Below are 14,857 nucleotides of genomic sequence, written 5' to 3'. Positions count from 1 at the left end.
TCCTCATAGAGAATACGATTGCGCGATCGAATTGATACCAGGAGCTAAGCTCCCTAAGGGTAGGATATTTAATCTTTCTTGTCCCGAACGTGAAGCCATGAGAGAGTATATCCAGGAATGCCTGGCCAAGGGTTACATTCGCCCCTCTACTTCTCCGTTAGGTGCTGGCTTCTTCTTTGTAGGGAAGAAGGATGGTGATCTTAGGCCATGCATTGACTACCGTAACTTGAATAAGGTCACTGTAAGGAACCAGTATCCCCTTCCTGATTCCCGATCTCTTTAATCAGGTTCAGGGGGCCTAATGGTTCTCTAAGTTTGATCTACGGGGGGCGTATAACCTTATCCGCATCAAAGAGGGGGATGAGTGGAAGACTGCGTTTAACACGCACGAAGGTCATTTCGAATACCTCGTCATGCCCTTTGGGTTGTGTAATGCTCCTGCGGTCTTCCAGAATTTCATAAATGAGATTTTAAGAGATTACCTGGGGGTATTTCTTGTAGTGTACCTTGATGACATACTGGTGTTTTCCAAGGACTGGTCCTCCCACATTGAGCATGTCAGGAAGGTGCTCCAGGTCCTTCGGGAAAACAAACTGTTTGCGAAAACCGAAAAATGTGTGTTTGGGGTACAGGAGATACCATTTTTAGGTCAAATCCTCACTCCTCATGAATTCAGCATGGACCTCGCCAAGGTCCAGGCTGTGGCGGAATGGGTCCAACCTGCCTCCCTGAAGGCGTTACAGTGTTTCTTGGGGTTCGCTAATTATTACAGGAGATTTATTGCTAACTTCTCGGTCATCGCTAAGCCTCTTACGGACCTCACTCGCAAAGGTGCTGATCTCCTCCACTGGCCACCTGAGGCTGTCCAGGCTTTTGAGGTCCTTAAGAAGTGCTTTATCTCGGCCTCGGTGCTGGTTCAGCCCAACCAAATGGAGCCATTTATCGTGGAAGTTGACGCATCCGAGGTGGGAGTGGGGGCTGTCTTGTCCCAGGGTACCAGGTCCCTCACCCATCTCCGTCCCTGTGCCTACTTCTCCAGGAAGTTTTCGACCCACTGAGAGTAACTATGATATTGGCAACCGCGAACTCTTAGCCATTAAATGGGCATTTGAAGAGGGGTGCCACTTCCTGGAGGGGGCTAGGCACCAGGTAACGGTCCTTACCGACCACAAGAATCTGGTTTTCCTAGAATCTGCCAGAGACAAGCTCGATGGGCGCTATTTTTTACCAGATTCAACTTTTTGGTTACTTATAGGGCTGGGTCTAAAAATATTAAGGCCGATGCACTGTCGCGTAGCTTCATGGCCAGCCCTCCTTCGAAGGAAGATCCTGCTTGTATTTTGCCTCCTGGTATAATCATTTCTTCTATTGATTCTGATTTAGTCTCTGAAATTGCGGCTGATCAAGGTTCAGCTCCCGGGAACCTTCCTGAGGACAAGCTGTTTGTTCCCCTGCAATTCCGGCTAAGGGTACTTAGGGAAAATCATGTCTCCGCACTATCTGGTCATCCAGGCGTCCTGGGTACCAAACACCTCATTGCCAGAAACTATGGATTGCCTGGATTGCCTAAAGACGTTAAGGCCTACGTCGCCGCTTGTGAGGTTTGTGCTAGGTCCAAGACTCCCAGGTCCCGACCAGCGGGCTTACTACGTTCTTTGCCCATTCCCCAGAGACCTTGGACCCATATCTCCATGGATTTTATCACCGATTTGCCTCCATCTCAAGGCAAGTCGGTGGTGTGGGTTGTAGTAGACCGCTTCAGTAAGATGTGCCACTTTGTGCCCCTCAAGAAACTACCCAATGCCAAGACGTTAGCTACCTTATTTGTCAAACGCATCCTGCGTCTCCATGGGGTCCCTGTCAATATTGTTTCGGACAGAGGGGTACAATTTGTTTCATTGTTTTGGAGAGCCTTCTGTAAAAAGTTGGAGATTGATCTTTCCTTCTCCTCTGCCTTCCATCCTGAAACTAATGGCCAAACTGAGAGGACTAATCAATCTCTAGAACAATATTTAAGGTGTTTTATCTATGACTGTCAATATGATTGGGTCTCATTCATCGGGAACTGTGCACAGTCTGGGCCCAGGTTCAGAAGAACCTAGAGGCGTCCCAGAGCGTACAAAAAACTCAGGCTGATAGAAGACGTTCTGCTAACCCCTTGTTTATGGTCGGGGATCTGGTGTGGTTATCGTCTAGGAACTTGCGCCTTAAGGTCCCGTCCAAGAACTTTGCTCCCCGGTTTATTGGGCCGTATAAGGTCATTGAAGTCCTCAATCCTGTCTCCTTCCGACTGGAGTTGCCCCCATCTTTTCGAATACACGTTGTGTTTCATGCCTCCCTCCTTAAACGCTGCTCCCCGTCCTCGGCTCCCTCGAGGAAACCTCCTGTTCCCGTTCTCACCCCTGAGGGGGTGGAATTCGAGGTGGCCAAGATTGTGGACAGCAAGATGGTCCAAGGCTCCCTCCAGTACCTGGTCCATTGGAGAGGATACGGGCCTGAGGAGAGGACTTGGGTACCCGCCCGGGATGTTCACGCTGGGGTATTGGTCAGGAAGTTCCACCTTCGTTTCCCCAATAAACCAGGTCCACTTAGAAAGGGTCCGGTGGCCCCTCATAAAAGGGGGGATACTCTAAAGGATCTGCCAGGCACAACTTCTGTGGATACGCCCATAGGTAATCAGTCTGCACCTGAGTCTATGTCTCTGAGACTGACTCCATCTTCCACCACTCAGGATGGCAGGCTTAGGAGTGGGAGAGCTTATCGCAGCCTGGCCAGACGGAGCTAGCTCCCGCCCTCTGTCTATTTATACCTGCCTTTCCTGTTCCTCCTTTGCTTGTGATTCTTCTTGTGTGGTTTCCTGGCCCAGCTACAGCTTCTGACTATTTGATCCTGCTCCATACTGACCCCGGCTTACTGACTACTCTCCTGCTCTGTGTTTGGTACCTCGTTCACTCCTGGTTTGACTCGGCTCGTTCACCACTCTTGTTGCTCACGGGGTTGCCCCATTTCCCTTAGCTTTGTGTTCCCTTGTCTGTTTGTCTCGTGCACTTACAGAGCGTAGGGACCGCCGCCCAGTTGTACCCCGTCGCCTAGGGCGGGTCGTTGCAAGTAGGCAGGGACAGAGTGGTGGGTAGATTAGGGCTCACTTGTCCATTTCCCTACCCCCATCATTACACCCTCAAAGCCACTTCAGAAATGAACTTTTGGAAATTTCTTGAAAACGTGAGAAATTGCTACTAAACTTATAAGCCTTGTAACGTCCTAGAAAAATAAAATGACGTTCAAAAAACGATGCAAGCATAAAGTAGACATATGGGAAATGTAAACTAGTCACTATTTTGTGTGGTATTAATATCTGTTTTGCAAGCAGATACATTCAAATTTAGACAAATTCTAATTTTTGCAAATTTTCTCTAAATTTTGGTGTTTTTCACAAATAAATACTGAATTTATCAACCAAATTTTTTCAATGACGTAAAGTACAATATGTCACGAGAAAATAATCTCAGAATCGCTTGGATAGGTAAAAGCATTACAAAGTTATTACCACATAAATTAACACGTCAGATTTGAAAAAATCGCTTGCGGCCACAAGGCCAAAACAGGCTCAGTCCTGATGGGGTTAATATCGATGCTGAAAATTTTGACGTTACAGGCCCAAAGCCTAAGGCTGCAGTACGGAGAGATTCTGATGACAACATTTTCTGTTCTGATTTCACTCTGTGACAATAAATGATAATATTCTAGTACAGTTGTATGAATAAATGGTTTGGCCTTTTTGGCGTTTTTGTGATTTTTTTTATTTATAGACATTAATGATAACAGCAAAAATATACCTGAATACATTATATTAACACTTGTCTGGTCAGCGAGAAATCCCCAGTCAGGGTGGGCTGTCCTGGATTTGCTTCCCTGCCTGTACTATATGATGGTAGTCACCTCACCGGTCCTGGATTTGCTTCCCTGCCTGTACTATATGATGGTAGTCACCTCACCGGTCCTGGAGTTGCTTCCCTGCCTGTACTATATGATGGTAGTCACCTCACCGGTCCTGGATTTGCTTCCCTGCCTGTACTATATGATGGTAGTCACCTCACCGGTCCTGGATTTGCTTCCCTGCCTGTACTATATGATGGTAGTCACCTCACCGGTCCTGGGTTTGCTTCCCTGCCTGTACTATATGATGGTAGTCACCTCACCGGTCCTGGATTTGCTTCCCTGCCTGTACTATATGATGGTAGTCACCTCACCGGTCCTGGGTTTCTTCCATGGCAGGGAAACTAGAATTTGATTTGGATAACTCACACCATTAACATCTGCTCCTTGTTCACCCCTCTGTGGATTTGGAAGAACCCAGCCTCCCACCAACATCTTCCTATTAGAACATTACCGACTCTGCTACATCTAGCCACCTTTGGTAGCAATTGTTCTTTGAGTAATCGGATGGGCTCCTTGTGGGTGGGTCCCTGGCCGGCGGCCAATGATAAGGGAGACATAACTTTGTGGTGCTAAGTACTCCATTAGACCTTTGACTCAAACCAACAATGTATATTAGTCATACTTGCCAACTTTCCTGCAATGTCTGGGAAAAGGGGAGACGTCCGGAATCCCATAAGAACAGGCAGAAGTGTCTGTACTGGGGTACGTATTTATTTAGGGGGTCTACAGTCTGTATTTAAGGGGTCTGGTCTGGGGGTCTGTATTTGTTTAGGGGGTTTGGTCTGGGGTCTGTATTTGTTTAGGGGGTTTGGTCTGGGGTCTGTATTTGTTTAAGTTGTCTATTTATAGGGGGTGTGGTTTAGGGTCTATATTTGTTTAACCCATTAGTGAAAATAGTGTTTTCACTGTGTAAGTAGTAAAACATACAAAAACTATACAAATTTGGTATCGTTGCAATCGCAACAACCCACTGAATAAAGTTATTGTGTTATTTATACCACACGGTAAATGTCGTAAATTTAGGACGCAAAAAAGTGTCACAAAATTGCTTTTTTTTCTATTCCCCCCCAAAAAATGTTAATAAAAGTTAATGAATAAATTCTATGTACCCCAAAATGGTACTATTAAAAATTACAACTTGTCCCGCAAAAAACAAGACCTTATACAGCTGTGTCGACACAAAAATAAAAATGAGAGACACTAGACATGGACCGCACATCCACTGTATACTATGATCAATTGCGGCTAGGCAAAATTATTAAATATGAACGAGAGGTTCTTTGTAACATTTTGATCAAACTGTATAAGCCCACTTGCCACTTCACGGCGACCTCTTAAAAGTGGGTCCCTACTCTATCGGTTGCACCACCGCGTGGCGGTCACCGCCACTGCAGCACCGCTCCTGCAGAGGGAGCAACCCAGAGGCCCAAAAGCACCCATGCCATCAGACAAAGCCAAGCCTCCTTGGCTCTGGGCCACGTCCCCCCACAAGTGCAGCACCACAGTAACAGGTGCCACCCCACAGCAGCACAACATGTGAACTGATGGAATAGGCTCACCTTAGCACGGGCTGTTAGCATGGGTGCTTTTGGGCCCCTGGGTTGCTCCCTCTGCAGGAGCGGTGCTGCGGTGGCGGGGGCCGCCATGCGGTGCTGCAGCCGATAGAGTAGGGACCCACTTAAAAGAGGTCGCCGTGAAGTGGCAAGTGGCTTATACAGTTTGATCAAAATGTTTACAAAGAACCTCATGTTCATGTTTCTAAATTAAGCCTAGCGGCTCAGATCAACGTATATACTGTGGATTGTGCGGTCCATGTCTAGATTCTCACAATGCTGACAAAAATAAAAAGGTTATAGCTCTTAGAATGAGACCATGGAAAAACGTAAAAAATGGCTTGGTCATTAAGGGGTTAAGTGGTCTGTATTTCGGAAGCCAAGTTTGATATTACTGCATTACCCATGCTGGAACCTTTATTACTCAGCATCACCAATGATATAAATCCCTTATCGCTGATTGGCCGCCAGTGACCCACAGACCGATGTGCTGGACTTTTAGTTCGTGGCCGTGCTGGACTATTCGTTTATTTTCCTATTAATGAGGCTTGATACTTTATTTGTCACATAACATATTACCAGGATTTCCAGACCATCATCATAATGGCCTAAAGTCTTCTTATATGGCGGAGGGGTCAATAGGGCCATTCAGTAACAGGACCTGCAGCTGCATCACGCTATGTAGCCGTGTCGCTGGATTGTATGCCGGGCTGCCTATTGTCCGGCAGCGTCTGAATACTCATTACCTGTCTTATTAGTTCCAGTGTTAGGCCCTGTTCACATGGCGTGTATTCACCGAGTTTTTGACGCGTTTTAGGCAAAAAAGCATGATTTAAGCTTCCCGTTGACATCAATGGGAAAGCGCATTGTTAGAGCGTACGACACGTTCGTTTTTTACAAACGAGTGATTAAAAAATGCGTAGTGTAAAAAAAGAAGCGTCAGGTCAATTCTTCATCTCGTAAAACGCGCCGAAAACACGCCTGAACGTGCACAAAACACGTCAAACAACGCAAGAAAAATGTATAAAAAATGGTTGTATTTTAAAAAGCGCTTCACAAAAACCCTAGCGTTTTTGACGCGTTTACACTGTTTTTTTAGCACCGTGTGAACAAGGCCTAAGGCCCTGTTCACATCAGCGTTGTCCTTTCGTTGAGACGTTCCGTCGGAGGTTTCCACCGGGTTAACCACTCAACGGAAAGGCAAACGGAAACCTTATCTTCCGTTTGCATCACCATTGATCTCAATGGTGACGGAAACTTTGCTAATGGTTTCCGTTTGTCACCGTTCCGTTGTTTTGACGGAATCAATAGCGCAGTCACCTACACATTTTTTTAATGCAAAGCTTAAATAGCATTTAGCCCTAAAATGACATTCAGACATCCGTATTTATGGTAAAGCTGAGTGGCAACTAATACAGACACCATCACAGCTCCCACAGAGGTCGTCATCCAGTGATTGTGAGTAGAAGTGAATAACGGAAGCTTTATACAAGATCCCTGCATTGTCATTACCACTCCCCACCACTAGATGGCAGCAAAATACACTAAAACACTTGTTCATTATGGCTGTACATAGTGGCTTGTCTGTATTAGAGCTAAGGCTCTGTTCACACTCAGTTATTGCTTGATATTTGATATGTTGTTTCCTGTATGCCTCTGCATGTAATAGTGACTATGCTATTCCATACAGAATAAAGGCCAGCCAGTGCTTCTGAGACATTCTATCCTCTCTGTTCCTCTCTCTTATCACAGTCACACAATCATTGGCTGCAGCCAGTCACATGACACATTGTTACCCATCATATACACACAGACATATAGTATAATATAGGTGTATTACTCCATATCTGTGTGTGTTCTGTGAGGTAATGTTTACCTGTAGTGTATTATATAACCTGTATATACACACAACACATACAGACACAACACTACTGGCAGCCAGTACACTCCACAGCCTCAACATCACAACTGAGCATGTGCGAGGCTCAAACAACATGTCGTCTGTCTCTAGTAGAAGTCAGTTATACCTCACTAATCTGTAATCTCTTCAGCATAATCCTGATAACTACAAGAACATTAATAATACAGGACATTAGTTATAACCGCGCCTTCCAACCATCCCAGATCCAGATGTCCCGGGACCCCTGGCGCATTTCTGGACATTACCTGTATTTGCGTCCTCAGGAGTCGTCAGCTCCCTGCTCCAGCATCATCTGTGACACCTGCACCGAGCCAATCACAGCACAGACAGGAGGAGACCCAGTGGCCAATCATCATTAGGGGAATCACACGGGCCCCCTGATGACCGGGGGTGTCGCTAGCACCGCAGGGGGCCCCCGGAGGATGTGTAGCCGTCTGTCATGGGAACGGGCAAGGTAAGTAAAATATTTTTTATTTCATTTGGTTTTTTTTGTGGGGGGAGCGATGTGTAGCACTATATACAAGGGGGAGTGCTGTGTAGCACTATATAGAAGGGGGAGCGCTGTGTAGCACTATATACAAGGAGGGAGCGCTGTGTAGCACTATATACAAGGGGCAGCGCTGTGTAGCACTATATACAAGGGGGGAGCGCTGTGTAGCACTATATACAAGGGGGAGCGCTGTGTAGCACTATATACAAGGGGGAGCGCTGTGTAGCACTGTATACAAGGGGGAGCGCTGTGTAGCTCTATATACAAGGGGGAGCGCTGTGTAGCACTATATACAAGGGGGAGCGCTGTGTAGCGCTATATACAAGGGGGAGCGCTGTGTAGCGCTATATACAAGGGGGAGCGCTGTGTAGCACTATATACAAGGGGGGAGCGCTGTGTAGCACTATATACAAGGGTGAGCGCTGTGTAGCACTATATACAAGGGGGAGCGCTGTGTAGCACTATATACAAGGGGGGAGCGCTGTGTAGCACTATATACAAGGGGCAGCGCTGTGTAGCACTGTATACAAGGGGGAGCGCTGTGTAGCTCTATATACAAGGGGGAGCGCTGTGTAGCACTATATACAAGGAGGGAGCGCTGTGTAGCACTATATACAAGGGGGAGCGCTGTGTAGCGCTATATACAAGGGGGAGCGCTGTGTAGCGCTATATACAAGGGGGAGCGCTGTGTAGCACTATATACAAGGGGGGAGCGCTGTGTAGCACTATATACAAGGGGGAGCGCTGTGTAGCACTATATACAAGGGGGAGCGCTGTGTAGCACTGTATACAAGGGGGAGCGCTGTGTAGCTCTATATACAAGGGGGAGCGCTGTGTAGCACTATATACAAGGAGGGAGCGCTGTGTAGCACTATATACAAGGGGGAGCGCTGTGTAGCGCTATATACAAGGGGGAGCGCTGTGTAGCGCTATATACAAGGGGGAGCGCTGTGTAGCACTATATACAAGGGGGGAGCGCTGTGTAGCACTATATACAAGGGTGAGCGCTGTGTAGCACTATATACAAGGGGGAGCGCTGTGTAGCACTATATACAAGGGGGGAGCGCTGTGTAGCACTATATACAAGGGGGAGCGCTGCGTAGCACTATATACAAGGGGGGAGCGCTGTGTAGCACTATATACAAGGGGGGAGTGCTGTGTAGCACTATATACAAGGGGGAGCGCTGTGTAGCACTATATACAAGGGGGAGCGCTGTGTAGCACTATATACAAGGGGGGAGCACTGTGTGGTACTATATACAAGGGGGAGCGCTGTGTAGCACTATATACAAGGGGGGAGCGCTGTGTAGCACTATATACAAGGAGGGAGCGCTGTGTAGCACTATATACAAGGGGGGCGCTGTGTAGCACTATATACAAGGGGGTGCGCTGTGTAGCACTATATACAAGGGGGAGCGCTGTGTAGCACTATATACAAGGGAGGAGCGCTGTGTAGCACTATATACAAGGGGGGAGCGCTGTGTAGCACTATATACAAGGGGGGAGCGCTGTGTGGCACTATATACAAGGGGGAGCGCTGTGTAGCACTATATACAAAGGGGAGCGGTGTAGCACTATATACAAGGGGGGAGCGCTGTGTAGCACTATATACAAGGGGGAGCGCTGTGTGGCACTATATACAAGGAGGGAGCGCTGTGTAGCACTATATACAAGGGGGAGCGCTGTGTGGCACTATATACAAGGGGGAGCGCTGTGTAGCACTATATACAAGGGGGGAGCACTGTGTAGCACTATATACAAGGGGGAGGAGCGCTGTGTAGCTCTATATACAAGGAGGGGGAGTGCCGTGTAGCACTATATACAAGGAGGGGGAGCGCTGTGTAGCACTATATACAACTGGCGAGCGCTGTGTAGCACTATATACAAGGGGGAGCGCTGCGTAGCACTATATACAAGGGGGAGCGCTGTGTAGCACTATATACAAGGGGGAGCACTGTGTAGCACTATATACAAGGGTGGAGCGCTGTGTAGCACTATATACAAGGGGGAGCGCTGTGTAGCACTATATACAAGGGGGAGCGCTGTGTAGCGCTATATACAAGGCGGAAGCGCTGTGTAGCACTATATACAAGGGGGGAGCGCTGTGTGGTACTATATACAAGGGGGAGTGCTGTGTAGTACTATATACATGGGGGAGCGCTGTGTAGCACTATATACAAGGGGGAGCGCTGTGTAGCACTATATACAAGGGGGGAGCGCTGTGTAGCACTATATACAAGGGGGGAGCGCTGTGTAGCACTATATACAAGGGGGGGCGCTGTGTAGCACTATATACAAGGAGGGAGCGCTGTGTGGCACTATATACAAGGGGGAGCGCTGTGTAGCACTATATACAAAGGGGAGCGGTGTAGCACTATATACAAGGGGGGAACACTGTGTAGCACTATATACAAGGAGGGAGCGCTGTGTAGCACTATATACAAGGGGGAGCGCTGTGTGGCACTATATACAAGGGGGAGCGCTGTGTAGCACTATATACAAGGGGGGAGCACTGTGTAGCACTATATACAAGGGGGAGGAGCGCTGTGTAGCACTATATACAAGGAGGGGGAGCGCCGTGTAGCACTATATACAAGGAGGGGGAGCGCTGTGTAGCACTATATACAACTGGGGAGCGCTGTGTAGCACTATATACAAGGGGGGAGCGCTGTGTAGCACTATATACAAGGGGGAGCGCTGTGTAGCACTATATACAAGGGGGGAGCGCTGTGTAGCGCTATATACAAGGGGGAAGCGCTGTGTAGCGCTATATACAAGGGGGAGTGCTGTGTAGCACTATATACAAGGGGGAAGCGCTGTGTAGCACTATATACAAGGGGGGAATCGCTGTGTAGCTATATATACAAGGGGGAGCGCTGTGTAGCACTATATACAAGGGGGGAGCGCTGTGTAGCACTATATACAAGGGTGAGCGGTGTAGCACTATATACAAAGGGGAGCGGTGTAGCACTATATACAAGGGGGGAACGCTGTGTAGCACTATATACAAGGGGGGAGCGCTGTGTAGCACTATATACAAGGGGGGAGCGCTGTGTGGCACTATATACAAGGGGGAGCGCTGTGTAGCACTATATACAAGGGGGAGCGCTTTGTAGCACTATATACAAGGGGGAGAAGCGCTGTGTAGCACTATATACAAGGAGGGGGAGCGCTGTGTAGCACTATATACAAGGAGGGGGAGCGCTGTGTAGCACTTTATACAACTGGGGAGCGCTGTGTAGCACTATGTACAAGGGGGAGCGCTGTGTGGTACTATATACAAGGGGGAGCGCTGTGTGGCACTATATACAAGGGGGAGGGCTGTGTAGCATTATATACAAGGTGGAGCGCTGTGTAACACTATATACAAGGGGGGAGCGCTGTGTAGCACTATATACAAGGGGGAGCGCTGTGTAGCACTATATACAAGGGGGGAGCGCTGTGTAGCACTATATACAAGTGGGAGCGCTGTGTAGCACTATATACAAGGGGGAGCGCTGTGTAGCACTATATACAAGGGGAATCGCTGTGTAGCACTATATACAAGGGGGAGCGCTGTGTAGCACTATATACAAGGGGGAGCGCTGTGTAGCACTATATACAAGGGGGAGCGCTGTGTAGAACTATATACAAGGGGGAGCGCTGTGTGACACTATATACAAGGGGGAGCACTGTGCGGTACTATATACAGGGGGGAGCGCTGTGTAGCACTATATACAAGGGGGAGCGCTGTGTGACACTATATACAAGGGGGAGCGCTGTGTGGTACTATATACAGGGGGTGAGCGCTGTGTAGCACTATATACAAGGGGGGCGCTGTGTAGCACTATATACAAGGGGGTGCTGTGTAGCACTATATACAAGGGGGAAGCACTGTGTAGCACTATATACAAGGGGGAGCGCTGTGTAGCACTATATACAAGGGGGAGCGCTGTGTGGTACTATATACAAGGGGGAGTGCTGTGTAGCACTATATACAAGGGGGAGCGCTGTGTAGCACTATATACAAGGGGGAGCGCTGTGTAGCACTATATACAAGGGGGGAGCGCTGTGTAGCACTATATACAAGGGGGAGCGCTGTGTAGCACTATATACAAGGGGGGAGCACTGTGTAGCACTATATACAAGGGGGGAGCTCTGTGTAGCACTATATACAAGGGGGAGCGCTGTGTAGTACTATATACAAGGGGGAGCGCTGTGTGGTACTATATTCAAGGGGGGAATCGCTGTGTAGCACTATATACAAGGGGGAGCGCTGTGTAGCACTATATACAAGGGGGAGCGCTGTGTAGCACTATATACAATGGGGGATCTCTGTGTAGCACTATATACAAGGGGGGAGTGCTGTGTAGCGCTATATACAAGGGGGGAGCGCTGTGTAGCACTATATACAAGGGGGAGCGCTGTACAGCACTATATACAAGGGGGAGCGCTGTGTAGCGCTATATACAAGGGGGAGCGCTGTGTGGTACTATATACAAGGGGGGAGGCGCTGTGGGGCACTATATACAAGGAGGAAGCGCTGTATGGCACTATATACAAGGGGGAAGAGCTGTCTGACACTATAAACAAGTGGGGGAATTGCTCGGTGACACTATATACAAGAGGGGAAGCGCTGTGTGACACTATATACATGGGGGGGGCGCTGTGGGGCACTATACAAGGGGAAGCGCTGTGTAGCACTATATACAAGGGGGGCGCTGTATGGCACAATATACAAGGGGGGAAGCACTGTGTGACACTATATACAGGGGGGGGCGCCTTGGGACACTATATACAAGGGGGAGCGCTGTGTGGCGCTATTTATAGGGGGCTGTGTGGCGCTGTCTACAGGGGGATGTGTGTGGCGCCATCTACAGGAGGGTGTGTGTGGCGCTATCTACATGGGGGTTTGTGTGGCGCTATCTACAGGAGGCACTGTGTATTTGGTGCTTTATTTTACAGTGTGTGACACAATTCTATTTAGGGGCTCAGTGTTTGGTGCTATTATATTTAGGGGCACAGTGTGTGGCACCATGATAATTTTTTCTTTGTTTATAGGGTGAAAATGTTGGAAAAGTGAAGAGCTGAAGACATCTGAGTGGCAAATTCTGAAGAAATAGGGCGGCGGTGGAGAAGGGGGACCCACGTTTGGGTAACAGCCCAGGGCCTATGGTCTACTTAATCCGCCACTGTGGAGACCTGCAGAGGAATCTACTGTATTCATTGTGGTAACAGGGAGAGATAAGAATTTTTATTTTTTTGGTGCACTGTTTCTGTATGGGGACATTATACTGTGTGTGCGGAGAACTATGGGGGATTATACTGTGTGTGTGTGTGTGTGTGTGTGTGTGTGTGGGGCACTGGGGGGGATTATACTGTGTGTGGGGCACTATGGGGGGATTATACTGTGTGTGGGGGCACTATGGGGGGATTATACTGTGTGTGGGGGCACTATGGGGGGATTATACTGTGTGTGGGGCACTATGGGGGGATTATACTGTGTGTGGGGGCACTATGGGGGGATTATACTGTGTGTGGGGGCACTATGGGGGGATTATACTGTGTGTGGGGGGCACTATGGGGGATTATACTGTGTGTGGGGGGCACTATGGGGGGATTATACTGTGTGTGGGGGGCACTATGGGGACATTATACTGTGTTTCTGGGGGGCACTATGGGGGATTATACTGTGTGTGGGGGGCACTATGGGGACATTATACTGTGTTTCTGGGGGGCACTATGGGGGGATTATAATGTCTGTGGGGGGCACTATGGGGACATTATACTGTGTTTCTGGGGGGCACTATGGGGGCATTATACTGTGTGTGGGGCACTATGGGGGCATTATACTGTGTGTGTGAAGGGCACTATGGGGGCATTATACTGTGTGTGGGGCACTATGGGGGCATTATAATGTGTGTGTGGGGCACAATGGGGGCATTATACTGTGTGTGTGAAGGGCACTATGGGGGCATTATACTGTGTGGGGCACTATGGGGGCATTATACTGTGTGTGTGTGAAGGGCACTATGGGGACATTATACTGTGTGGGGGACACTATGGGGACATTATACTGTGTGGGGGGCACTATGGGGACATTATACTGTGTGGGGGGCACTATGGGGACATTATACTGTGTGGGGGGCACTATGGGGACATTATACTGCACTACTTTCTCATATACTTTTGTTTTTAATCCTTAACATTATTTAAAAAAATCCTCTGCTTGCTGTCAGCAAATGAAAACTTGTTTACTTTCAGCTATTGAAAGTTTGTTACAATTGTATCCGGTCTCGGAAATCATTTCAGAAAAAATATATATATTGTATCTTTCATTTATTGTAAAGGGGTTGAACCATATAAGAAAAAAAGGTCTACTTTTTATTCCCAAAAATACCTCCGCTCCTTCACTACGGGGCTGCGCTGTTTCTGGAAGAGTCGTCTATAATCCATATATTTTCTATACATTTTCTATAGGTGGCATTTATGGTCTGATGCGCATGAGATGTAAAATACAACAGTTTATACTTTCTGATGCGCTGAAATGCAGTAAAATAGCAGTAACTGAGGAGGTGACAGCGCTTCATATTAGATGAGATCTTTATATTGTGTTTTCTTCTAGTGAGGACCAAGAAATCCAACATTGCAAGAAGATAAAAGTGTCACCAGAGGACGAGTCATAGTCTGGAGAGATGTTCATGTGCAGCTCTATCATATGTAACATATATATATATATATATATCCGGTGTCCTGCTCTGTCATATGTAACATATATATATATATCCGGTGTCCTGCTCTGTCACACATGAGGATCAGCTGCTATCTCCAGGGGACTCCAGGGGGGACTCCAGGGAGGGGACTCCAGGGGGGACTGACAGGGGGGGACTGACAGGGGGGGACTGACAGGGGGGACTCCAGGGGGGACTGACAGGGGGGACTCCAGGGGGGACTGACAGGGGGGACTCCAGGGGG

At 48.1% G+C, this 14,857-nt stretch overlaps 1 long non-coding RNA gene across 1 annotated transcript; it reads left to right on the top strand.

Moving 5' to 3' along the window:
• Nucleotides 1–7,190: 7,190 nt before the first annotated feature.
• Nucleotides 7,191–14,708, top strand: LOC142717968 (uncharacterized). The gene is made up of 3 exons (XR_012872177.1): nt 7,191–7,867; nt 12,944–13,113; nt 14,508–14,708. It is a non-coding gene; the product is annotated as an uncharacterized LOC142717968 (long non-coding RNA).
• Nucleotides 14,709–14,857: the final 149 nt, after the last annotated feature.

The sequence above is a fragment of the Rhinoderma darwinii genome, chromosome 1, assembly GCF_050947455.1.
Source record: "Rhinoderma darwinii isolate aRhiDar2 chromosome 1, aRhiDar2.hap1, whole genome shotgun sequence".
In the NCBI taxonomy this organism is placed as follows: Eukaryota; Metazoa; Chordata; class Amphibia; order Anura; family Rhinodermatidae; genus Rhinoderma; species Rhinoderma darwinii.
The sequence above is the reverse complement of the archived record's forward strand: the minus strand, read 5'-3'. Positions and strand labels throughout refer to the sequence as shown.